The following is a 27,433-nucleotide window of genomic DNA, read 5'->3' as shown; positions in this document are numbered from 1 at the left end:
TTATAAAAGCTCAGAACGTGGAATGTATATAATTAATTAATTAATAGGCTAATTCTATATTTTGGTGTGGACGGTTAGAATACAGGCAACATTTGAGAAGTGCCAGTACACAATAAAAGTGAGGGTACGGAAGAATTATCCAGAAAAATTAAAATGTTATTTGGGAATAAAATAAAACTGATTTCATAGGGCCTTACTTCTGTCATAATTGTGACAGTAGTTGAATTACCCATTTTACAGTTTACTGTCCATTTAATGGTTTATGTGGTCCTAAGAAGCTTTATGTTCTGAAGGTTAGAGTATGTCTACATTGTTTTAGTTCAAAGAAGCAGCCCAACTGAGCTCATATCAGATGGTCAAGGTAACTTCTACAGTTTCCTGTGTATGTCTACAGAGAGCAACTCTGGTCTGTGTGGAGCTGCACTAAGTCTACACATACACTGGATTAGGTCTAATGAAGCCCTGAGATTCCTACATGCCTCATTTGATAGACCATTAAGCCACTTTTTCAATAAGTAAGAGACGTTGGGAGGGAGGGGGAGAAACAGAGCTATAGTAAGTGAAAAGGAGCAAAGGTGTACAGAGATGACCTTTATTCTCTCTGAGTGCTTCATTAAAATGAACGGGGTGTTTAATTCCGCTTGCCTGTGTCTATGAATGTGACACCCTGTTATTGTGGAGCGATCATACAGTAGAGGTACATAGATACCCAGCAATGGTCACTTGAGCCCTCTCTGATGAAGTTAAAGAGGCTCCTCTGGGTCTGGCTTGACATTTAGATTGGATGTGGACGTCTCCCTCCTGTAGGCCCAGATCTTAATTAGCTGAGATCGAAGAGGCCATTTATCTTCATCTCAATTGTATGGCTGTGAATCATCTGCTCATTTTGGAGTCCCTTTAAACATAACAGCACATTTTAGACACTTGTTTCCATAGTTTGAGCAGTAGTATCACCCTTTGGAGGCACTATAAAGGACTAGTTTGACTTCAGCTTCAGCTGCTCGACTCCAGAACGCAGTACGCAGCTCCTTCAGTGTTTGTTTACTGAATCTTTTGGTCACCCATAAAACCAAGTACACACTAAAAACTAATACCGGTCACGCTGAATCTATTTAAAGTTGGTGTGAAGTGGAAGTTGCGCTAATATTTTCTTCCCTATTGTGTCCAAGTGAAACTGCTTCTGGGACCATAAAAAACGTAGGGCAGAGAAGAGATGTCGTTGTAATAGGGAGGGGAAGTTTTTGATTAAAGATTACGAGGGTACATGAACTAAAAAATAAGAATAATAATAATGAAGTGCACAGATAAATCATTTATAATAAATATTGCAATATTCAAGAAAAAAAAAATAAAGAATTGTCAATTTTGATTTCATGGCAACTTTAACGACTATTTCTGGTCTGTTCTTCACACAACTAATGCAGAATCATTCTCTTTCCTGCTGTGTGCTGTAGGTATGATTCTGTTTCACACAAACTCATCAAGACAGAAACGACACTGATTCTTCACAGAGTCAACAGATACCATGCAGGATGAGTCTGTGGTCATACTTGTACTGATGTGGTTGAGGAGATGGGTATTTGGTTTACGTTACCTACGTGTATGATCTCACTCTGCCCTCTGCTCATACACTCTCTCGCAGTTTCACAGTGTGCACACATGACTAAATAAGTTTTTTTTTGTAATAGCACCTGAGCACACTAGATAGTTATGATCTAATGCTTCTTTCACAGACTAGTTGCAGTCAACCAATATGGGTTTTCTACTGGCTAATAGTGATATAACACATATTCCTAATATAGCAAATGAGATGGTAATGTGATGAAATTAAATTTATTACACAATATAAACTCAAAAATTACTACAATAATTATGAATTGTTTGTTATACATTGACAGCTGTTGGTAGATTTTATTAACTGAGACGTCGGAGAGTAACACTTCTGTCATTCGGCCAAGTAGATGCAGTAATCAGCTGATGCAGATCATCTCAACATAATCCAATATCATTAATCTAGTAAAACAGGAAGGGCCTAGTATTGTGGTTTGCTGTTGTACTCTCAGTGAGGATGAGGAGTTCCAGTGCGAAGAATGACATAGAGATATTACATGATGATTGCTTCATATGGAGTGAAATCTCAACTCCTGCTTGCACGATGGAAGAAACTCTATCTGTGCATCAGGGCAACAGCAGTGAGTTTGAGCTTCTCCTGGTCATGGCTGTAACAGGAGTACAACTGATTTGGCTGGACTTGCCTGACAGATGTTGTACTAGGCTCTGGTTCTCGGTGTCCGGTTTAATGGAGCAGTTTGGAAGCCGCCCCATCCTGGTCTCAACAATGAGTCTCAATCGGCCCCCTGCTCCCACATAGGCCATTCAGAGCCAGTGTCTGGAGCCCGTCCGCTCTGCAGTGGAAGCGATATGGGCCGCCGGTGTCTGTTTCACCAGCCCTTGGCCTTTACATGAGACATGTGCCATTATCTGATAGAGTTTCTGAAATGAGCAGCAGATGCCCTGCCTGGAGGCTGTGGATCTCTCTCTCTCTCTCTCACACACACACACACACACACTCACAAACACACACACACACACATACATATATAGAGGTAATGGTTTTTATACTGTACAAACTGTATATTCTATCCTCTAACCCTACCCCTAAACCTACCCATCACAGAAAACTTTCAGCATTTTTACATTTTCAAAAAAAAAAAATCATCATTTAGTATGTTTATTAATCCATTTCACCCATGGGAACTGCTGGTTGGTCCCCACAATGTAGGTGAACTCAGGTTTTATTATCCTTGTGGGGACCATTTGGTCCCCACAATGTAATATAAACCTGTGTATACACACACGCGCACACGCACACGCGCACACACACACACACACACACACACACACACACACACAGACAGAGACACGCATCTAACCTTATGTACAGGTGAAGTGTGTCATTGCTTTGATGTTAAAATGCTTGACATTGACAACATTACCTCAGCCAGTGGTGTGAGTTTGGGGCCAATCTATCTGTTTGTCTGACCAATGGAGGACGGGGGGCATGTTCGGGAAATAATTTTTGCAGTGTTGTTCTGTGATGTACACTGAAAAAAAAAAACAACAACAAAAAAAAATAGGTGTATGATTTACTTTGAAAGAACTTTCACTCAAAAATTGCTACTAAATTTCAGAAATAATTACAAAGAAACAGCAAGTGACATTTTTTCATAAACATGAAATAGTATTTTCTTGTAAAACCTTCTCCAACAATGTTTGCTTAGGATGTTTTATAGTCTATTCTTTTTGCACTGCTGTGACAAACTACAGCAGCATGTAAACGAAACAATTTGTTAGTTTCTCTGGGTGAAGGCAACAAACAAAGCCTGGAGTGAACAGTCATCATGAGTGGGCTGTGTTTTAAATCAGGAACTCAGTGCGAGAGACGAGTGAAACTAGCAGGAGGAAGTTTGGTGTGATGAAAGCGATCAAAACCAATTACGTGCGTCGCTCAATGACACAGAAACAACAGAGAAACAGAGAGCAGCATCCTCTCTGTGCCTTTCAAAGGTTTTGTACCTGTTTGTGATACTCTTGTGCATATGTTTGAATGGTTTATGTGAAAAGATTGTTCCTCCTACATTTGCAGCTTGATTAATGAATATTTAAAAAAAAAAAAAAAACATGCCCACACCTTTCCAGTCTGTCTCTTGCTCTTACAGCTGATGTGTGTCCTTTTTTCATTAAAATACTTTCTTGAATCCCAGTTACTTAATAAGTGGAGTCACTTTCAGTCATTTGTAGATTGATTTCACTGATTTCATCTAGAGCTTCAAGGATTAGGTCAATTTAAAAAGAAAATTACCCCATGATTCACTCACCCTTAAGCCATCCTAGGTGTATATGACTTTCTTCTTTCAGACGAATACAATCAGAGTTATATTAATAATCACCCAGAGGTTCCCAAGCTTTATAATGGCAGTGCACGGAAACCACCTGTTTGAAGCTCAAAAAAATGCATCCATCCATCATAAACATACTCCACGTGGCTCCGGAGGGTTAATAAAGGCCTTCTGAAGCAAAGCGATGCATTTGTGTAAGAAAAATATCAGTAGTAGATGGAAGTAGAATCCGAATGGACGTTTGGCCGGAAGCTAGTTATTTTACTTTATAATGTGTAAAATATGGATATTTTTCATACACAAACACCTTGCTTCGTTTCAGAATGATTATGAAAGATAGATGCACTTTTTTGAGCTTCAAACAGGTGGTTTCCGTGCACTGCCATTATAAAGCTTGGGAGCATCAGGGTGATTATTAATATAACTCTGATTGTATTTGTCTGAAAGAAGAAAGCCATATACACCTAGATTGGCTTGAGGGTAAGTAAATAATGGGGTAATTTTCTTTTTAAAGTGAACTAATCATTTAATTTGTATGATATTCCACTAATGTCTTATAGACTATTCTAATATAGAATAGAATTTTGTAATATAAAATATTTATCCAAAGTCTTATTATTTCTTTCTCTTTGTTTCTCACATTTAGGCTCTGGACAGACTGCTATTCTTTTACTTTACTGTACACAGATTAGATTTTTCTTTTTTGATCATTGGATTCTATTTAACAGAGTTAAAAAATGATCAGAAAGTGTGTGTGAAGAGGCATGATGTTAACATGCTGTGTGCAAGTACAGAGTAAGTATGCAGCCCCAATGTACATGCTGACTGTGTTTTGGGGTTTGGTGGTAACCGTCCTCAGCAATTGGATGAAAGAGTCTAAAAGTCTTTTTCTATTGAATGGTCATTCAACCAGCACATCCAGTGCAAGTAAACTGACTATTTCATTTTACTTAACATTGTTGTATTTATCAGTTAAAATTAGATAAAAATCTTTTTGAAGGATATTGGTTCACTTATTCCCTTTTTGAGCTCTTGAACTTAACTGAGACATGAGTGTTTAAGAGGCTGTTGTGTCAACCTTGATTTATTGCAGTTTTAAGGTGTTCAGTTTTATTTTGATTTTAGAAAATAGACCTGATTGCTCTCTTCACAAATCAGCTGTTTCTTGTTTTTTCACTAGCATGTCTCTTAGGTGTTGAGGACTACTGCATCTTTGAGCCTTCATTCTGTATGAGTAAAATACTTAAGTACTGTTAAAATCAGATCATAGGCCTGGTTTCACAGACAGGGCTTAGATTAAGCCAGGATTCGGGCTTAGTTCAGTTAGGACATTTAAGTAGCTTTTATAAACATGCCTTAGGAAAAAACAAAAAAACAAAACAAAAAAAAAACAACATTACTGGTGTGCATCATGAGACAAAACATTACAACATATTTTAAGATATGTCAGTGCAAGTTGCTTTCAGTTAAAACAGCTCAAACATGCATTTTAGTCTGGGACTAGGCTTAAGCCTTGTTTGTGAATGTGAAACCGGGGGTAAGACTTTTACTCAAGTTGTATTGGAATTGGTGACTTGTATCGAGTAATTTTCACTGTAAGGTATCTGTACTTTTACTCAAGTATGTTTTTCAGGTACTAAAAACATACCTCTGTTTAAACCTCTGAAGAAAGATATGCAAACAAACTACCAGTAGTTTTATATCATTTGAAAATGCTACAGCACTGGGGAAGATGCATTAATTTACATAATTTTAACTAAAATCTCCTACCCCATACAGATGGTGACACAAAAATGCAGGCATGTCCACATTTAAACATTTCAATGGGTTTGAACAGCTTGCCCTTTTACAGCAGATTTAGTTCATAAATAACTGACTTATATCCATCCAAATAAATAACTTATATCCCTGTTCTTGGCCCATTTTGACCGGATTGTTGAATCAGTGATTTGTTGACTCAAGAATAAGCGTTTAGGGTTATTTGTGAACTAATTCAACAGGTTCAGAGCGAAAGAATCAACTCGTTCACAGATCAGACATCGCTCTTACGTTTCAGATGGGGTGTCAAATTGTGAAGTTCTAAATGAGGAATGATATGTTTTTATGGAATGCAGTGGAGTAAAAAGTACAATATTAAGCTTTGTAATGTAGTGAAATAAAAATTTCTCAAAATTAAAATACTCAGTTCAGATACTTGAAAAAAATGTACTTGTACAGTAATGAAGTAGAAATACTGTCCACCACTGGTTAAGACATGACTGTGTTTACGAGGATACTCGCAATGATGGCATTTTGACACATAAGTGTGTGAATTTGAGTGTTCAAGCCGAATAAGTCTAAACAAATAATTAGTTCAGTATTCACGCACTCTGTAAGCAGTGGCTGTATGTGTGTGTGTTTCAGGTGTGTGCACACAGAAACCGTCTCTCAGACAGTGTGTTAATGTACCGAAATAATTTCTCTTCTGCTGCTTATTGCGTGTGATGGGTTTAAAATCATTTGGTTTTAAACTGCAAGGCTTAAAAACACATTCAAATGATAAGCTTTCATAGCCGAGATAGAGACTATAATCAGAAATCTCTACTGGTTGGCAAATTTCTACAGGGTTTTTTTTTTTTTTTTTGTCTACCGGTATATCGCCCACTCCTAATAAAGAGGATACAGGAATCCTCAGGCTGTACGATTAAAATGGTCCTGAAAGATAAAAGCGTGTAGTGTTAATGAAGCAAAAAGTGTGTGATATTGTGATGAGCAGAGCTCCTCCCTCTGGCCGCCGTCCTCTCTGGTGTCCATTATTGGTTTTGTGGTCTAGGCTGATGAGCTGTTTGGTGAGATATGGCCCCTCCTGTGGTGAATGGCCTGTCAGGGGTATCTCCCAGAGGAGCTGCAGAAAAGACGAGCTGAAGAACCTCCTGGTGTCTGCTGCGCGTCCCACCAGAGGACTGTAATTAAAGACCAACCTGCAATTCAGCCATTAGCTCCTTTCATTTCCTGCCTATTGTTTATATCTTTCATTCTTTGATTCTTACTTTCTTCCCTCTGTCCGTATGCCACCATCTTCTACAGGTCTCTCTCCTTGTCTCACATATCTAATCTATTTTTCATGAGTACTGCAAACTGATGCATATTAAGTGGAGACAGGTTTCTAAATAGCCCACGTTCAGGTCACTGCCAGGCATTATATACAGCCATCTTGGATGTCCCTATTTGGCAGAACTCCTTCCTGTCTGTCACACCTCCTTTTTCCCCAAGATTTGAGTGGGTGTTCTGTGTAATGGGTTGGAAAACAAGCATGGAACTTCCTTTCATTTAGCTTTGTGGCCCAGACGTGTCTCAGACATCAGACACCTTACACCTTTCAGATGTCTCAGACATGGAGAGGACGACTTGCTGTGTGTGTATTCAGTGTTTTTCATGCTGCAGGGAGGCTGTGTTCCTGAGCTGAGCACGATAAGAGCGAGAAGCACTAATGAACTCTGTTTCAATGCTGTGCTTCAGTTTCAGCAGCAGCAGCAGTTCAGTTGAGGTCAGCTCATGTTGGGTTAGAGCCGGCGGGATGGGGGGTGTCTGGCTCCAGCCCAGTCGAGAGCTGCTGATAGTCAAAGGCACTGCGGTACATTCGTCTGGATATATATGACTGGTAATGCAACACTGCCCAGCATGGAGCAGTTCTAAAATATTAACTGTCATTAAGCAGAGATGGGAAACACTGTAAGCAAACCCAATCCAATCAGGAAGGATGGTAGTGTGTTGCAGTTGTGTCGGGGAAAGATATGCTTCACGTGGCTTATTGTGGTCTGTGACACCATCTTTTTTAGGTAGAACATGTGATGACAGGGTGTGGCTCTTCAACAGAACCATTTCAACTCTACTGAAAATAAAAACAGACCAGACTGATTAAATTCCAAGATGGAACTAGTTTAAGATTGACAATGATGAGCTGCAGTACTAGCACAAGATGATTAAGCTGAGTATTAATGCTGTTAGACCAGCTTGACTGGTGTACCCATGTTAAAACCAGCAGGAAAGTAATTTAACTGGCCAGAGTATCTGGTTCAGTCTGAATCCACCACTAAACTGTAGTGTTTTCATGAACAATTTAGAGTAGGTTTTATCTATATAGAAATAGATGATAAATAGATGATTCAACAGTAGTAGGCTGACACTGGAAACTGCAGTGGCTAATGCAGTTTGAGTTCTTTCTCAAAAGCATCTTCATGTAAGCACACCCTTTTGTTTCCAAAAGGACAGAGCAGCAATAAAACGGTTTCAACTGGTCATTTAAGCTAGAAACTAGCTAAACAAGCTTAGTCTAAGTTTTACAGTCTGACAATCTTGCAGAGATTTTCTGCTACTTCCCTTGCAAACTTAGGCAAGTTCAGTGATCAGATTGGTCCTGACGATTGCAGTCCGCATGAACAGACAGCGGGTCTGAGACAGATGTAGGTGCTGTGATCCTTCGGCTACACAGGACCAGACTGGGTTGGTCGTATTCTGGTTTGGCCATGGATGAAATTGCAGGCTGAGCTCCTGTGGTGAAGCCCAAGACTCTCCAGATTCATGCCATCAGTAATTCCCTCCCGTCTCTGTCCTGTGTTCTCTCTCATCTTCATCCCTCCATCACTCTACCGCAGTATTTGTGTTGCGGTCATGGGTCAATAAACATCAGAACAAAAATGAAATGGGCTGAAGAGAGAATACAACAAAAAAGCAAGAGAAGCTCTTTGAGTGCAGTGGGAGATGAGTTTGAAATTAAACTGAAGGGAGGCTGTGTTTCTTCTGCAGGATGTGGCAGTTTATCATGTATTATGTTCATAATTCATGTCTTATCTGTACATATTTCCTCTGTTATTCTTGAAAGCAGGAAGGACCCCAGATGTGTGTGCTTGTTTTAAGGACCCTTGTTCAGTGTCACCTTGTACATGCATAGATTTCAAACAGATGTTGCTTGTTTCGTCAAAAACACAAAGAAAATAAGGAATAATCTTTTTCAGATCAAGCCCAACATAAATCTGTCCAATCCAAACTCGGTCCAAATGCGACACAGTAATCTGGCCTCATAAGAAGCCATTACTGACTTGTAATTCCCTGGAAACCCAAACACAGAGTAAACTGTGTATAAACTCGTCAGATCTGCTTCCCTCGCACAGTAAACACACACACGCACGCACACGGTGAGGTCAGGCGGTGTAAGGAGGCCCCGTATGAACCTCGCTGTAGTGCCAGGCCTTACACCTCACAGATTACAGGCCATTTTTTTTGGGCTGGGCTCGGAGGGACTTTCCACTCCAGGTTTTCATACCCTGCTGTTACTGATGGGGAGAAAAGCCCAGCAGGCAAACTAACTTCACACCCCTTACGGGCTTCTGCCACCCTGCTGTGGGAGGCGTGCGGCCGTTTGTGCGATTGTGTGAGCCTAGGATTTGGTAGGCTCTGAGGAAAAAAAAAAAACCCTGTAAATTTGTCTTTTTGCTTAGATGGCATATTATGTAACTGTTGAGCTCATGTTGAGCTCAAATTGTGGGGCCAAACATTTGATGCTAATTTTGATTAGATTATCTTGAAATAAACAGATGTTTTGTTGTAGATGTTCTCCATCCAAAGGGGTTTATTAAAACTTACAATAAAGTAATATTTTTCTTGCTGAGATACAGAAAACTAATATAAACAGAGCTGCAGGCAACTCATTTAGACCTTGTACACAATAACAAAGGAACCGTGGATGTCAAAAAATAAAATTGACACAATTTCTTGAGACTTTTCATCATTTGTCTTTTTCTGGATGTGTGTAATTACTGTGGGGGGAGTAAAGGGAACCAACGGAACATTTGATTCAGAAGAAGTGCTTTCATTATACAAGAGACTTGATGGAGTTCTCAGTTATATTTCTTTTCTTTTTTTTCTTTTTTTTTTTCTTTTTCATCATCTTATCCTACACACAAGCAGTAAAGAAGTATCTCGTCTGGATAGCACAGCTCGATTGTTGCTCCTAGACAGCAATGAGGTTAAATTGAGATCAAAGAGAAATTTGGAAATCTTAACGTGTTTCAGAGATCTTCAGAAGTGATTTCAATTTCAATGTTACAAACTTTGGCAAAAATGTACCCATACATACAATTCACTGCAGTTTCCAGCTCAAATGACCACTACTGGCAGTAAAACACCAACTTTTATTTCACACAAATTATGATTACAGTCATCGTGGCTTATTAACTGAAGGTGAGTCTGCTCCGAGAGCTGACATTGAATTGCGCTCAGCTCTCCGAGTCCATCCAAAACACAAGCATATTGGTTCATGAATTATAGGCTAACTCTAGCTGTGAATTAGAGTCTCTGAGATTATTATGGCCGTTGTTGTGGTCCCCATCCCCAGCGCAGCGGCAGTGCTGTAAGGGAGGTTTAATGATGTAGTGCTGTTTTATTGGGTTATTAAGTGCTTTTGTGTGTCAGGGCTATTAACCTTGAGATAATGTTGAATTAGAGAGTTGAACCCAGGCAGGCATTTGAATGCATTTGGTGCCTTGAAACTTTTCCAGCCTCTTTCCAGAGAGCATTTATCTTTATGTGTAGGATTCAAGCTGCCTGCCCCGATCGGAGGAGAGCGTTGGGGGAAGACAGATGCAAAATGTTAATAAGGTGGTAGAGACGATGGTATGCTAATGATTTTTGTGGTTTCTCACTTTCTCATCCTCATTCACCAGCCACCGTGGCATTTTGTAACCGCTGTGCTTGTTCAGACTTCACTATAGTTTGGATCTAAACCTCTGCGGCTCTTGTGAGGTGCATTTCAGTCAACAGCCGCAATAAAAGGCTAATTTGTGTGCCGTGGGACCCTCTGGAGGGCTGATCTGGCAGCTCGGAGGAACAGTATTGTGAACAAACACAAACACTCATGCGTGGTTGTCTTGTCCCTGTGTAGTGAAAAGCGTGGAGAAATGTTGCATGGCAGTCACTGAGGTTAAATCATAGCCAGCCCTTAAAACGGACCTTGTCGTTCACCATGAAACTGGTTTAAATGGCTGTTTGCCATTTGCCCACTGGAATGCTGATGTAATCCGGGTGGAACATTTATTGTGGGTTGAATTTGAGAGTCTAATTATTGCTGAATACAAACCCGAGGTCAAGGAAAGCTCAGTCTTTTCACTGAAACAGCAAGCTCAAGACTCTCACAGATACGGGCATGTTCAGGCATGTCTTCATGATGAAAACCTCTTCTTTGTTGGCCTGCAATGTCTTTTGCATTTGTGTGGTCCAAAATATATTTCCGTTCCTGTGTTTCAGAGGAGCTTGTCTTTAAACCCAGTGACTGAAAACATGTTCCTCAACTTTTTTTTTTTGGCTCCATGACAAATTCTTCCAACCCACCCACATAACATAATTAATCTATATACTTATGGATTTCGGGATCTCGTCAGGGGAGGCAAGGGAGGTACAGCCTACCCAAAATTTTGAGGAGAAAATGGGAGAAATGATTATTTAATGTTAATAAAATTCCCAGTTATTCGTTTCATTTCATGTCTCAGAATGTGAATTTTTTGTTTGTAATTTTACCGCAGTAACACCATAACATGTTACTGAAATCGAAAGCAACACTGTTCTTTCAAGAACTTGCTGAATATGCCGATGTCATTACAACCGCTACGGGGAGGGGAGGGGGAGGCACATGAGCCGAGTTCGTCTTGTGCCTCAATTGGTAAAAAATTAGCCAATCACCATCAAGTGTTTTACATTTAGCGATTAGGAGAGTTGAGAAAAGATACATCGCAGGGGAGGCTAGCCTCCCTTGGTATATCAACCAATCATTGTAGAGACGAAAATTACGTGAATAACATGATATTAGTTTGAACTGCTACTGCTGCGCTGATAATGGATCAAGTATCTTATTTATGGAGAGTAGCAATATTGAATATTTGATCGCCAACAAATTTACCAAGCTATCATTCAAACAGTCTACAAATTACAAATGAAGGAAGACTCCACGCATAAGTTGCAAATATAGGCTACAGCAGCCAGCTTCACTAAATGCACAATGCACTCTTTTAACACAGACATTTAAGGAGGGATGGATGTTTGCTTCAAGTGATAGGCCAGGTGAGTGAAACTATATTTGCTGTATGTCATGTTTAAATTTCCTGTCTATAAATGAGCAAAAAGCCAATTTAAAGCAGTAAAGCTAATAATAGGCTAATAATAATAATCAGCAGGGGATCCCTAGAACACTATAATTTAGTGTGCCTCCTCTATTTTAAAACCCATGAGCCGCCACTGATGGATCTAACAAGCAGCAAAAACTACACAGGTAGTCAAGCTATGGAAAAAAAAAATATATTCTTTGCATTTAAGGTTACCTCTGCAATCAGGTCACAAATAGGTCTGTTGTATCCTGTAATTCACACAATATTTTAAAGGGAGCCCCGGGTATTAAGACTTGTGTGGCTTACAGGGTTAGTTCACCCAAAAATGAAAATAATGTCATTATTACTCACCCTCTTGTCGATCCACACCCATAAGACCTTTGTTAATCTTCGGAACGCAAATTAAGATATTTTTGTTGAAATCTGATGGCTCAGTGAGGCCTGCATAGCCAGCAATGACATTTCCTCTCTCAAGATCCATAATGTAGGCTACTAAAACATATTTAAATCAGTTCATGTGAGTACAGTGGTTCAATATTAATATTATAAAGCAACAAGAGTATTTTTGGTGCCCCAAAAAAAAAACAAAAATAATGAATTATATAGTGATGGCCGATTTCAAAACACTGCTTCATGAAAGCTTCGGAGCGTTATGAATCTTTTGTGTCGAATCAGCGGTTCAGAGCGCCAAAGTGACGTGATTTCAGCAGTTTGGCGGTTTGACACGCGAACTGAATCATGATTCGACACAAGTTTCATAACGCTCCGAAGCTTAATGAAGCAGTGCAGTGTTAATTTCGTTAACGAAAACTATGACGAAAAATGATCGTTGCCGACCTTTTTTTCCATGACTAAGACGAGACGATGAGAGACTACACCAATATCATTTAACGATAACGTGAATAAAATAACACATGCCATATCGTTGACGAAAAAAGACGAGACTGAAATGTGGCTAAAAGACTAAAAACTTAAACAAAAAGTGATTTCAAAAGAGTGATTTTGGTATTGCCGAATAAAGGAGACAAAACATAACAGACTGTTTTAACGAGCACTTACGGTTGCCAGATTTCCGGCATTTAAACCTCCAATCAGCTTTTCTGTTAAAAGAACACGTTTTATTTAATCTTTTGCAATCTGGCAACCACGCACTCGCGCTCTCTCTACACCGAGGAAGAAGCGCGGAGGATCTGAAAACACAGGCAAGTGAGCTGGAATTCAGTGATCTTCATTTGAGATTTTCTACCCAAATCAAAGTGTCAATCAGTCAGTCTATATTTCGCTGCTCGTTTTCTGACTAAATCTGCGACCAAAGTGTAAGCTGATATCCAGCAGTGGCTCTCAAACTGACGTACGCGAACAAAATGCTGAATTAAAATAACATAAAAACTGAACATGTATTTCTAGCAGGTTTAATTCCGTAAATACTCGACATTCAGTCAAATTACCTCATCTTTCGCAGTCAAAACTGACTGCATCCACGCCAGCAAATCGCGCTACATTAGTGCTGTTCTCGACAATACCTTTGTGAAAGTGGGGATTTAGAATTTACTAGCATGAAGAACAAATATAGACACAGACTGCATATAGATTTATGATTAAAACTGTCTTCGATACAAAATCATTCCCTTTGGCGGGTTATTGTTTTTAATGTTGATCATATTATACGAGCAAGAATGCAACGTTTCCCGAATATCCACACGATTTCAAATGTGACATTTATTTTATACAACACTTCAACAAACAAAATGTAATATTAAGTGATGTACATTTTAAACAGTATTGTCAGTATTTTTACTCTATTTTGCAACGAAAGCCACAGCAGAACTGCAGCACACAAGCTGTTTCGTGAACGAATCTGCGGCTTTGAATGAATCGGCAATGATTCAATGATTCATTCATAAATACAGCCGCTTGCTTTGAAACTGAAAGAATGACTCGATGATTCACTCATAAAAACAGTGACTTACCGCCACCTACTGGCAGTTTTAATGTAGCCTAATATTTAAAAGTATCACTTCGTTTTTATCATCTACGGAAGCCCTAAACGGCCATGGATTATTATTTTTGTTTTCTATCTTGTTTACTCGTGATCACGACTTATTTTCTCGTGATCTCGAGATAACAAAAGTTGTTTTCTCGTGATCACGACTTAATCTCTGCTCTAAATTACACAAATGTGCCAACAGGTGTCAGTATATTACCAAATATAACTGATGGGGTGCGGTAAATATCCACTTTACTGTATTAGTTCATATTGGCACAGATTGTACGAGTTTCGGACAGAGAGAGTCTTCGTGATCGCTTTATTTTGTGCAGTATTGTGTGCGTTAAGTAATTAACTTAATGCTTGAATATGATTATTTTGCTTGAAAGTGTATCTGTTATCGTTACGTTCTGGCTGCTAGATGCATGGCTCACAGTTTCCGCAATAGTTCGGTCTGATACTAAACTTATTGCTTATTAAAACTAATTTTGATGTCACTGTATAGTATTCTGTTTGCACCTTATTGTGTATCTTTAAGACGCCATTTTAATCATCGCAGTTTCAGTGTTCGTTTACCTCACTATGTCACTCAATGTATATTGATAAGGAATATGATTTATGTCTATGTCATTTAATTCAGTGAGAGTGTGTAACCTATTGTATTTTCTACATTTCTTTGTAGGAAACCACACACATACACATAAACACTCTTCCCAAACAGCATTCCAAGATTGTTTTAGCCTATATCAACTGAATTAAAGTTTTGATTTTTGGATATCTGGAGTGTTGCACCTCTTTTTAATGGAAGAGCTAGGAGGAGGAAGACAGTTTAACACAGTGGGTTTAATCCAAGCAGCTTTAAAAGTTTTTAGAATTATAGAATAATCTGGCATATTTCTGAAGGCACTCCGTCTGCACTTGAGATGTTGAATGCTCTGTTGATTATTAAACATGTTAATTACACAAATAAAATGTTTAGCGTACATTTATTGAACAGTGATTGATTAGCCTATATGTAATTATTTATTGTAAACTTTATTATTAAGCGAAGTAAACATTTTGCTGAAATATCCACAAGATATAAGAGCGCATGATTTATCCGTTGTGTTCGTTTCTATAGCAACAGTAGAATCCGGGTGCAGTGTTTCAGAATCAATCATTATAAAAAGAACTCTTATGTCGAGATGACGAAAAAATTAATTCGTGATCACGAGAAAACAACTTTTGTTATCTCGAGATCACGAGAAAATTAAGTCGTGATCTCGAGAAAACAACTTTTGTTATCTCGAGATCACGAGAAAATAAGTTGTGATCACGAGAAAACAAGATAGAAAAAATAATAATAATCCATGGCCGTTTAGGGCTTCCGTAATCATCACTGTATTTATTGAATTTTTTAAGCATTATTTATTTTATAAAGATATTTATAAAGGTAAAAAAATGCACTGGAAAAATCGATTTAAGAGAGCAGATATTGTCCCTTAATGGAAAAGGTGTAACTGCAGTCTAAATGGGAAAGAGAGGGTACGCAGAAGGATGTTAAATCCCTCAGGGGGTACAACACTCTTAAAAGTTTGAGAACCACTGAAAAGGGATATGTAGAATTGCACAAGTGCTACTGCTAAGAGTGCAATGTCAATACAACCTTGATTCAAATTTTTCATAAGTTTAAATGAATTGGTCTAAAGAGAAAAAATATGACTTTTGTCTAAAGATAAAATAGCTATCAAAATTAATGTTGGTAACTGTAGCTTGACTAAAAGTAATGACTAAGACTTGACAAAAATGCAATGACTTTTTGTAGACTAAAACTAGACTAAAATGTGAAAGACAAAAATGACTAAAATGTGACTAAGACTAAGGAGCATTTTCGTCTGAAGATAAAAACTAAGACTAAATCAAAAATGGCTGCCAAAATGAACACTGAAGCAGTGTTTTGAAATCGGCCATTACTATATAAGTCGTTATTTTCACACTGCTTTTACTTTTGATCCTGTCTGTGGTCTTGTGGTCTTCAGGTACGTGTGTGTGTGTAATGCTAGTAGTAACGCAATCGTCTGTTCTCTGAACAACATTAAAACCTTTAGTAGGTCAGATTAATGATTGTACAAATAATGTTTTAAAATGAAAAGAATGTTTTTTGCTGCAAGACAGGTAGGAGGTAGGATGTCATTCTTTAGGAGATTTACCAGGAAAGCAAACCTGCTGCTCCTTGAGCCCTTTTCACCGATTGTTCTTCTATGAGATTTTATGAGGACTTCAAAGAGAGCTGGCCATTTTAGACATTTAGAAATCTAGTAAGTGCATGATTAAAACAGCAGCAAACACCTCGAGGGACTGTACAAACCTTCCCAGAGCTCTGTGTGATAACATCAGCAAACAGGCCCATATTACTACCATGCTCGTAAAGTCGAACGCCACTCCCTACTGTTTGGCCAGGGCCTAATTGTAATGTAATAACCCTCTTCGGTGTCTGACCTTGCTGTGGAAACCTCCTGGGTCTACAGCTCAGGGCTAGACGCTTCTACAGGCTTGGGGTGGACTCGAGTCTTGGGAACGTTTTGTAACTCTGGAGTTTTAATAGCTCAGATGGGTGTTTTTAAAGGCCTTGTTTAGAGCTGCAGATTGCCGGGTGTTGTCTTATGATTCTGAGGGTAGGCAGATATGAGCAAGGGTGGATGAGGGCATGAGAAGACACTGACATGTACATTTAGTCATTCTGCAGACACTTTCATCCCAAATGTCTTACAAATGAGGAACATCACAAGCAGTTTATCATACAAGATCAACAACACTCAAGTTTCTAGAAAAACTGCGCAAGTACAGAAGCTAGAGCAGAAGTGAAAGTGCAGAAAAGTACAAGAGAAAAGAGAGAAGGAGCAGAGAGGATAGGCAGTAATCTGTAGAAAGGGAAACATGAACAAGCCCTGTGATGCAGAAGCTGCTATTTGTGTTGGGGTGTTGCTGTCTTGGTTTTATTTGTGTGCAAGAATGACACATCTCACTTTAAACTAGTACAGCATTCTCTTCCCAGCATGCCTTGCAGACTTAAAGGTCACCCATTATGCCCATTTTTATAAGATGTAATTTAAGTCTCAGGTGTCCCCAGAATGTGTCAGTGAAGTTTCAGCTTAAAATATCTCACAGATCATTTATAAATCCATGTTCTAAATACCCATTTCTGACTACAGTCAAGAACAGGCTGTTTTCGTGCATGTGCCTTTAAATACAAATGAGCTGCTGCCTGCCCCCTCTCCTTTTGATTATCATCTATATCTTGATCACTCTCACGGATAGCATAGTTCTTCTTTCATCATTACAGTTTATTTTTCCACGTGTTTTAAAGCTATATCAGTTTAAACTTCTAATGGATTGTTTTCTGAGTGCACTTATCTGAAGCACACACACAGACAGCTGGCTGTCAGATGTCAAGTCTTGTGAGTAACTTTTCTTTCACGTTTTTTGTTTTGTTTAAATTGTCAAATACACACAAGGTTCTGTCAAAAACACACACAGTTCACATAAACAGTCAGTTATGTCTGTGAACGTAAATAGCAGGCAGCGTTACAGAATGTGTATGTGTTTGTGTATATTAGATCTGTGGCACATTCCCTTCAAAAATATAATTAATCCACTGCGTTCAGCAGCTCAGATGTCAGAAAATGAAGACTGTTATGTTCACTGTTACATCCAACAACAAAACATCTCAATTACTTACAAGACATTGTTGTCGCTACAGCTGCTCAAGCGCGGAGAAAATGGCGGATAGCGTACAGCTCTCTGAGGGTGGAAACTATGGTAATACAGGACTGTCAGTCAGTGGCCGTGGGCGGGGCATAAGGAATGTGATGTCACATTCCTCAGAGAATCAAAACGGCTTGTCTAATGAGACTGCTTTGGTTTAATGGGTATTTTTTTTTTTTTAAAAAAGGAGTGGGTGGATTTTTATGATTGTAGGGTGGTTGTGTTCACACACTGCCAACACACATTTATATCCAAACACCTTGTAAAAGTGGATTTAGAATAATAGGTGACCTTTAAGTGAGACAAACTGAAGTCTTATCGATTTGAAGTATTATTGATTTGACTGCATTGTCACTATTGGATGAGAACTGAAGGGAGCTGGATGATGACATCACTGCTCATTTTCTGCAGAGCTGCTTAAAGCTGAATTGAACTCATTCCATAATTTATAAACTTTACACAGTTCTTGAACCATTCTGAATCAAAACTGAATGACCTCAACTGAATAATGACTCAATTGTCTTTTTATAGCTGCTTTACAGCAGATTTCTGTTTGCATCATTGAAGAAAAAAAAAAAAAAAAAAAAAAAACACATTGAAAAAGAGATGGGTGGCAAATGAAAGAAAAAACAAAACAAAAACAGGCTGTCATAAAATGTCTTAGTAAGGTGTTGGGCCACCATATGCTACCAGAACAGCTTTAATTCTCCAAGTCTCTGGTGCTCTACTGGAGGCATGGACCACCATTCTTCCAAAATATATTCTCTTATTTGGTGTTTGATGATAGTGGTGCAGAGCGCTGTCTAACATGTAGCTCCAAAATCTCCCATAGGTGTCCAGTTGGATTGAGATCTTGTGATTGCAAAGGCCATATCATACTAATCATTTTCATATTCATCAAACTATTGATTGACCCCTTGTGCACTATGGATGGGGGCATTTTCCACTTCCATGAGGAGAGAAATGTTTTATCATAGAATAAAAGTTGTTCACTCAGTATTGATTTGCAGTAACCCTTCCCTCTAATGGGGCAAGTGGACCCAAACCATGCCAGCACAATACTCCCTACAGCATAACAGAGCAAGTGGATTCCCCAGATTGTCCTTTAATTTGTCACCATCTGTATTTTAAATGCTGTTTATACATATTACATATTTAATCAATAATGTACAAGAGGCTGTGCTACGTTGTGCACCCCTTTAGCCGTGACTATTTTTACAATATAGCATAGCCTACAAAGCCTATTATGAGCAGTTGTAGATTGAGAAGCTACAGTATCTCTCATGTTTCTTTTGAACTGACTCATGATTATACAACATGATTAACTGCTGTGTGCATAAAAACCAGTTTGATTACTAACTTCACCTTTGAGGAACTGACAGTTAAGTGAGTAGCTGTCTCTGTACAGTGAGGAGGTCAGTCTAAGTGTTTTACATCACGTCTCTGTTATTGAGGTGTAGAGCTATTTATTTCATTTACTCTGGTTCACTCCGAGGACATGTGAAAAATGACCCCTCTCTCTCTCTCTCTCTCTCTCTCTCTCTCTCTCTCTCTCTCTGTTTGACTGGTTCACAAAGCAGTGAACCTGCTCAGAGCTCCATGACTATGGATTCGTTGAATTCTGTATAATGTCCTGTGGGTAAATACACTTCTGCTTCCTCAAGTTAAGTCAAGCTTTATTTTTTTATAACGGTTTATTCAATAGAAATTGTTTCAAAGCAGCTTCACAATTATAAACAGGAAAGTAACAGAATTAATGATGCAAACTTCTTATTCAGTTCAATTCAGTTCAGTGATTCAGTTCAGTTCAATAACTAAATTACATTCATTATGAAACAAGTTCAATATAGCTATAAGCAGCTCTACTGAAGACAACAGTGTCATTATTTAGCTTGAGTCAGTTCAATTTAGTTCAATAACAGTATCAATGTTGCAAACTTCATCAGTTTTGAAAAAAAAAAAAAGACTCAGCTATAAAGCAGAAAACAGTAGTCATTATTCAGCTCAATTCAGTTTTGTTCTCTTCTGTTAGTGTCAGTGCAGTTAAATCAGTAATATTGCTGGATATTAAAGGAATAGTTCACCCCAAAATGAAAATTGTGTCATCATTTACTCACCCTTATGTTGTTCCAAACCTGTATGAGTTCTTTCTTCTTTTGAACTAAAATGAAGATATTTTGAAGAATGTTGGTAACTAGACAGTTGACGATAGCCAGTGACTTCCATAGCAGGGAAAAAAATCCCTTTAAGTGTCCCCATCTAAGCAAGCCAAAGGTGAAAGTGGAAAAGAAACCAAACTCCATCAGGTGACAGAAAGAGAGAAAACAAACCTTGGGAGAAACGAGGCTCAGTTGGAGGACAAGTTCTCCTCTGGCCTAGATGAACGAACAAGTGTGACATTGATCAGGATACGTCTCATGGGCATTAGGTAGGAAGGGAGAGTTGTAGTCTGTCCAGCAGGCTGAAACGTGAAGATAGAGCTGCCGTTAAGCCAGTAACGGCAAATCCTCAAGTCCTGACATGCAGATTCTGACACACTTGTGTTCTAGACGATGTTCTTATTATTAAAGATCACACACATTAATTACGTAATTGCCCGTTTTTAGCAGGGCAGATGCCGCACATTCTTTGGTCACTATGATTCATGTTACTGAGCCATTTGCTAAGCCTCAGAGACCGCTGTCTCTGCACCACTATTGTTTGCATGACCGCTCTCAGAATAACAGCATTATTGTCATTAAAGAAGTGCTGCTGTAGGGTGACCACAGGGGACATTAAGCGAAAGAGTAAAACGATTAGATATTTAGCATAATACCATTGGGATTGACAATGGCCCGGGCCTAGGTGACAACCTCTGACCTCTCTTTTCAGGAACCAAACGGTTTGTAACCAACAGGGTCAAGAGGTGGCTAAGACCTTACCGTAGCTAGAAGGAAAGGACACGGTGGATGGTGTTTACCGATAGCATTTTATTGAGGGCCAGCATCTCTCTAATTGAATCCGGAGCAGGGCTAAGTGTGTTAGCAGTTGAGACATCATGGCACTCTCACTCAGTTAGCGTGTGTCACTCCTTCATCAGCCGTGGCAGCTTCCTCCACTCACGTCTCGACATGCATACTGTGTTTAAGTTCAAAAGATCAGACCGTTAATGCAAATGAAGTTGCAATTACTGTGCTCTATGTAATGTGGCTTTAATTTGAATATAATCATAGATGTACTTCTAAGAGGACTAGAAATAGCCTGGTGAAATGCGACTCTTGTCTGAACAAACTCTGATTTGTTCATACTCAGAAAATATGAGACGGTGAATCAAATGAGGCCACACACACACACACACACACACACACACACACACACACACACACTTGTTTTTGTGAATTATGGGGACATTCAATAGCCGTAATGGTTTTTATACTGTACAATCTGTATTTTCTATCCCCCTACACTACCCCTACACCTAAACCTACCCATCACTGTGCACTGTGCACATTTTTACTTTCTCAAAAAAACTCATTCTGTATGGTTTATAAGCCTTTTGAAAAATGGGGACATGGGGTAATGTCCTTATAAGTCACCCTCTCCTTGTAATACCTGTCATACCCATGTCATTATACACATTTGTGTCTTGAAATGTCACAAAAACGCACACACACACACACACACACAGATCGTGTGTGTGTGTACTGGTAGAGAGTTCTTGTTGTGACTGGTGTCTTTGCATGAATCTGTTTCACACCTGTTCTGGTATTTTGCAGTCATATCTTCACAAGCAGACCTTCATATTCTCAAACACTTCACAAAAGTGATGTAGAATGTGACACTTATGCCATTGGCATATTTAAGGATAAACATTCAGTACCTTTACTCATGTTTTGTTTCAGGGATGAGAAACTCCAAAGTCCTTTTTAATATCTTAAAAAAGTTATAGATCAGCATGTTATTATTCCCTGATTATCAACAAGCTTAACATGTATCAAACAATCAAATTTTCATGAAGCAAATGTGCTTTACTTCTGTTTGGGGTCTTAGAGACCCCGGGTACAGTATAAAAACGTATTCAATCCGATACAAATGGTCGGCACAAAATTTCTGTCCAATTTTCGCATGCAAATTTCAGATAAATGTATACAAAACAGCAGATGAACTGAATGAAAGTGCAGTTTCATTCTCTTACAGTAGGTGGTGTATAGAAAAGCAGAAATACAGTTTTGCTATGGTAGGCCTACTTAAAGCAGCACTGCGCAACTTTGTTTTTAACCTGCTTGTCACAGGAAAGAAAGTCAAACAGAATGTATTGTATGTAGTTTTCTAACAGCCTTTCAGAATTTTGTATTCACTATGGTGTTTATGAAATACAAGAGTACTGTACAGTGACAAGAAGGCCGGTTCCGGATTCTTTCTCTGCTATTCACTGTTGAATAGCAAAATCCTCTGTACGTGAGTGCCACCAAGTTGTAGTTTTATATAACAGCAGTGACTCTGGGCATGTGACCAAAAGCGTGAATCATATTGGTTTGCTAGTTTTATTCACATTGACAGCATGCAAATGTTCATGTTGCTCTGAACAGCAGCATTAACAGCCATTCATTCAAATTAAAATGTTTATCGCACAGAATTTTTGCATTAGTCTTGGTGTGAACAGGCCTTAGGATGTGAATAAATGCAATTGTCGCATGCTTTTATGGTGGTTAAGGGGTTAAGTTCACCCACAAATTCTCATTTACTCACCCTCATGTCGTTTCCAGCCCATAAGACTTTCATCTTCGGAACATAAATGAAGAGATTTTTTTATGAAATCTGAGCGATTTCTGTCCCTCCATTGACAGCTACACAACTACCACTTTGCTTCAAAAGTTCATAAAGAGATCATAAAACTAATCTATATGAATTGAATGGTTTAGTCCAAATTTTCTGAAGAGACATGATCACTTTGTATGCTGTACAAATTTAATTTAGGCTTTTATTCACATAAACATTCATCAACGCACACATCGGTTATGGTAAACGGAAGCTCAAGCATGTTCGTGCGAAAACCAATGAGGTTCATTTTCATGTTACGCAGCACGCTTGAGCTTACACTAGAGGTTTGTTCTCTCGCATCAAGCAGGTTTGGTTGAGTTTGTTTATGTTCTCTGATCAATGTTTATATGTGAATAAAAGCCTAAATTCAATCTTTTCATTATATAAAGTGATCAAGTCTCTTCAGAAATTTGGATTAAACTGCTAAATTCATATGGATCAGTTTTATGATCTCTTTATGATTTTTTTTTTTTTTTAAAGCGTCAAAGTGGTAGTTGCGTAGCTGTTAATGGAAGGACAGACATTGCTCAGATTTCATTAAAAAATATCTTCATTTGTGTTCTGAAGATGAACGAAAGCCTTACAAGTTTGGAACAACATGAGGATGAGTAAATGATGACAGAATTTTCATTTGTTTCTTTGATAATATCTGTCTACTCAGAAGAACATTTTTTAAGGTTTTATAAGGGAAATTAGAAGCTATTTTTCGTTTTATTTTTACAAACACATCCTTGGGTCTCTGGGAGCCCAAACAGAAGACAGTCATTCAGATAAGACATAAAATGTTGTTTAGCACAGTTTTGCTGTTTAGCACAATTTCTCAGCAGTCTCATGAGGCTGTTGCTGTAATATAATGCAACATAACCAGTTACAACTGCATAGGATGTCCTCACCCTGAAAACCTTCAGTGTTTAGCAGACAAACTGACTGAGCGTGTGCAGACCGCAGTGTCTCTGAGTGACCATGTTACAGGCTTCACTCCCGTTATCTGAGGAAATGCATCCGCTCCTCTGGGAACTGGCTTTCTCTCTGTGTTGTCCTTTTTAGATCTCATGTGTTGGAGAGATGTTCTTCCTTCACCAAACATAGAGTTCAGAGTTGGAGATCAAACTCCATTTACTGTCTTAAGGCATCTTACTCCACTTGGGTTGTGAATGCTGTTTCCTGTTAACTTTAAAGAGATGAGGAAGAGTTGTTTACAGTGTGCTGAACTGTTTTTTTTTATTTTTTTTTTATTTTTTATCAGCATTCTGATATTACTAACACACGCCAGCCACACTCTCACCCGCATATACATGTAAACACACACACACACACTGAAACACAATAGACAGATCGACATGAGGGACCCTGAATCCTGCACCCCACCACCTCTTGCTGAATCAGCTTGAGCAAAAGTAGGTCACCAACACATGCATATCATCAGGAGCGCTGGGAGAAATAAACAGCTAAATCAGATGCGAATTTGGTTCAAATGTGATTAAAGTGGAGGAAACATGTGCCCCAGGATCCCTCCACACAACAGAAATGATCAAATCAGGCCGTTCTCACAGCGCTAATGACTGCACATTAACATGGCAGAGGTCTGGTGTGAGTGATTGTGCATTTTCATAAACAGCTGCAGAGGCTGCTCATGACCTCTGACCCTTACTGTTCATAGAAAACAGTGTTATGTGCAGTTCATGATCGTACGCTGCGATTCATGTATGTTAATATGCTAGAGCGATTTAATAGGTCTTTAGTGGGTGAATTTGAAATGAAATCTTTACAGGGCATTTTTCTAATGCTCATTCACTCTATATTTATGCTAATACCAGTTAATCACTGCTAATTGCTGCCAGTTGATGATTTAATTCCCTTTTCATTAATAAAAAATGCAAAAAACAACAACAACAACAGGGAAGAATAAAGCAACAACAAAACTAAAACTAAAATAAATGATTTACAGAAAAAACAGGCCTGAAACCCATTTGTTGGAGAGCTCATCACGTGAGGTGTGTGCCAATGAATAATAAATGCTTCGTTGACTTCTGTCTGTGGACTAGACGGCAGCTCATGAATTATGGATTGTTATTCTTGGCTAAGCATTCAAACGGGACGCGATGATGGCAAAGTGGCACTAACAGCACATTTCTGTTTACATTTTTCTCTCTCTCTTTCTTAGTGTTTGATCTGCGGCACTCGTCACTCTTTCTCTTGAGGAGGATTCATTAGCCACACGGTATTAGTCAACGGACTCCTACATCAGCACTTTGACAGCCGGGAATTGCTGAAATATGACGGAAAAGGAGTTAAGGATGATGTAAGAGATGGTTGTGTAGTGATGATGTGTCACACTGTTACTTACATGAGATATGTAAATAATTTATCACAAGGAGAAAAAGAATCTCACATTTAAATAACGCAAAAAACATAGAGTGTGTTGGTGCTCTTTGGCTAAGTTATGTCACTTCTGCATTGTTGTTTATCTCTGTTGCATCTGCAGTTTTATTTCCAATCCAAACCAATGGAGATTTGAAAAGATGCACAATAAATAAAATGTAGGCAGTTAGAGAGTCACACAGAGAGAGGCTGTGGTTGTGTTCTCCACCCTTTGACACTGGGCCATCGAGCCGTAACTCCCTGAATCTCTCTTCCAGAACAGGGAGTGTCTACATCTGATCTCATCAGAGTCTGTGGCTGCAATTAAAGGCAGCTAATCTGAGCTCAGTGTGCATGTGCTGAGGACGTGACAGACGCTCAGAGTCTTACACTGTGCAGTAGTTGGCACCGCAATGTTAGGTTATGGGTGGTTGCCAGGGCGTTGCTATGCGGTTGCTATTGTGTTCTGAATTGTTGTTAGTGTGTTGCTTTGTGGTTTCTAGGGTGTTCTGAGGCCCCGTTTACACTAGTGCGTTTTCGTTTTAAAACGCATACGTTTTGCTACGGTTACGCCTGTCGTTTACACTAGGCCGGTGTTTTCGAAACTCGAAAACGGAGACTGCAGACCCTGTTTTAGTTTGAAAACGCCGGGGTTGCGTTTCAGTGTAAATGGACCAAAACACAGACTTTTGAAAACGATGGCGTGGCAGCATATCCTTGACGACTGTGTAAACAATAACATGGAGACTGAACTGCAATCTTTGCTGGCTTTGTTGTCATTTTTAGCAGCCATTGTGCAGTTAAACTTTGCATTTTTTTTAATACTGCAGCTACCTACATGTGCAAGAGGCAACTGTTTACACTTGTACGCGCATGCCCAGTGTGCATGAACGGTCACGTGACGCCCGTTTTCAGCCGTGGAGTGTAGACGGAGATCGTTTCTGAAGCACTGTGGAAACGTCAGTGTAGACGAGGATTGTTTTCATTTTAAAACAAAAACACACTAGTGTAAACAGAACCTGAGTCTCTGTGATCTCAGGTCTTTTCTTCAATGGGATATTTGCAGCCATTTTCTAGTCCACCAGGTGAAAATGGGAGTCTGATCATTTAGTAGTAGCAGAAAACTCTCCTCAACAACACACGTGATTTTAGGAATCATTCATATCTGGAGCACAAACACTGCAAGATGACGCACACACTAAGGCTACGTTCACACTGTGAGCATTAATGCTCAATTCAAATATATTGCCCAGATCCGATTTTTTTTTTTTTTTTTTTTTTTTTGTATAGCTGTTCACATTGTTGTTTTAATTGTGGCCAATATCAGATTCGAGTGTGAATAGATCATGGTCCTGAACTGAGCCGCATGCTCAAAAGAACATTAAAAAGATGTCACGCAGCATGCTGTCATACGGAAGTAAACACGGAGGACTTTGAAATAAACAATTACGCGTTTATTTATTGTGTGATCTTCCCCGGGAGCCAGCGAATTTATGCGCAGGCAATATAAAAAAAACAAAACAAATACGAGGATGCGAAAAAGGAGAGTATAGTTTTTAAACGTTTATGATGTTTTGCTTTAACACCATGTTCTGAAACAATTAATGTTGCAACGGTACTGATGACTTCAGGTATGTAAAATCTTTGAAGCCATTCCTATGAGCCCAAAATTGTGATGAACGTTTATCTAGAGTGACGTAAAAGTCACATGAGACTGAGGTCGCATTGCAAAACATCTGACCTGTATCAGTTTTAGGACCACATATGGAAGTGGTCCAAATCAGAATCAAAAAGATCAGATTGCATGTGGTTTGTGCTGTTTGCACTGTCATAACAAAAACAGATCTGAGTCACATATGAGCAAGAAAATTCGGATTTACCTGCAGTCTGAACATAGTTTGAGTAGTAATAAGTGATGCTTCCCTGGTCAAACACCTATAAATGTTATCTTGAGTCTTGAATTGCATGCATTAGATGGAAGTTACATGCAAATTTCTTTTGGATTTGTGGCACATTTCCCTGTCAGACAGTCTTGTTTTGAGAAATGTAACAGACAATGAAATTTAAATTTCTGACCTATTGAAACTGTGGGCTCGATAAGTGATGCACAGTTTTTTATTTGCCTGTGTTTGTTGCCAAGGCAGTTCTTTTGTGGTTAATGTGGCTAATCAGACACAAGGAGAGTTAAACTTTCGTATCAGCAGTGACCAAGAAATCAGAGCTAAAATTGTTATTTTGATTTGTGCAATAACTAATTTGAAAATCAAATCATCCCTGTATATGCAGAAAGAAAGAAAGAAAGAAAGAACTGTCATCCAATCACAATTAACCTCCCCCAACTCCCTCAAGTGTTCACCCACCACAATTCAGTCCAATTTACATAAAAGGAGGCAGTAAATCTCATGTGTAAGAAGTGTGTTTGGTTGACATGTACAGTATCAGTAGCATGCAGCCATGTTACTTCACTTCCACCCATTTAAATGTAGGTGTAAGACAGAAATAATATA

At 38.9% G+C, this 27,433-nt stretch overlaps 1 long non-coding RNA gene across 10 annotated transcripts in view; it reads left to right on the top strand.

Moving 5' to 3' along the window:
- Positions 1–27,433, top strand: part of LOC127497976 (uncharacterized) — a 132,600-nt gene that overhangs the window by 36,769 nt on the left and 68,398 nt on the right. For all 10 annotated transcript variants that reach the window (XR_007925727.1, XR_007925726.1, XR_007925721.1 and 7 more), the window contains exon 3: positions 24,730–24,867. This is a non-coding gene — a long non-coding RNA (uncharacterized LOC127497976). The remainder of the gene's footprint in view (positions 1–24,729; positions 24,868–27,433) is intronic.

This window comes from Ctenopharyngodon idella, chromosome 16 (assembly GCF_019924925.1).
Source record: "Ctenopharyngodon idella isolate HZGC_01 chromosome 16, HZGC01, whole genome shotgun sequence".
In the NCBI taxonomy this organism is placed as follows: Eukaryota; Metazoa; Chordata; class Actinopteri; order Cypriniformes; family Xenocyprididae; genus Ctenopharyngodon; species Ctenopharyngodon idella.
Note: the sequence above shows the minus strand (reverse complement) of the source record. Positions and strands in the feature narration are given on the sequence as shown.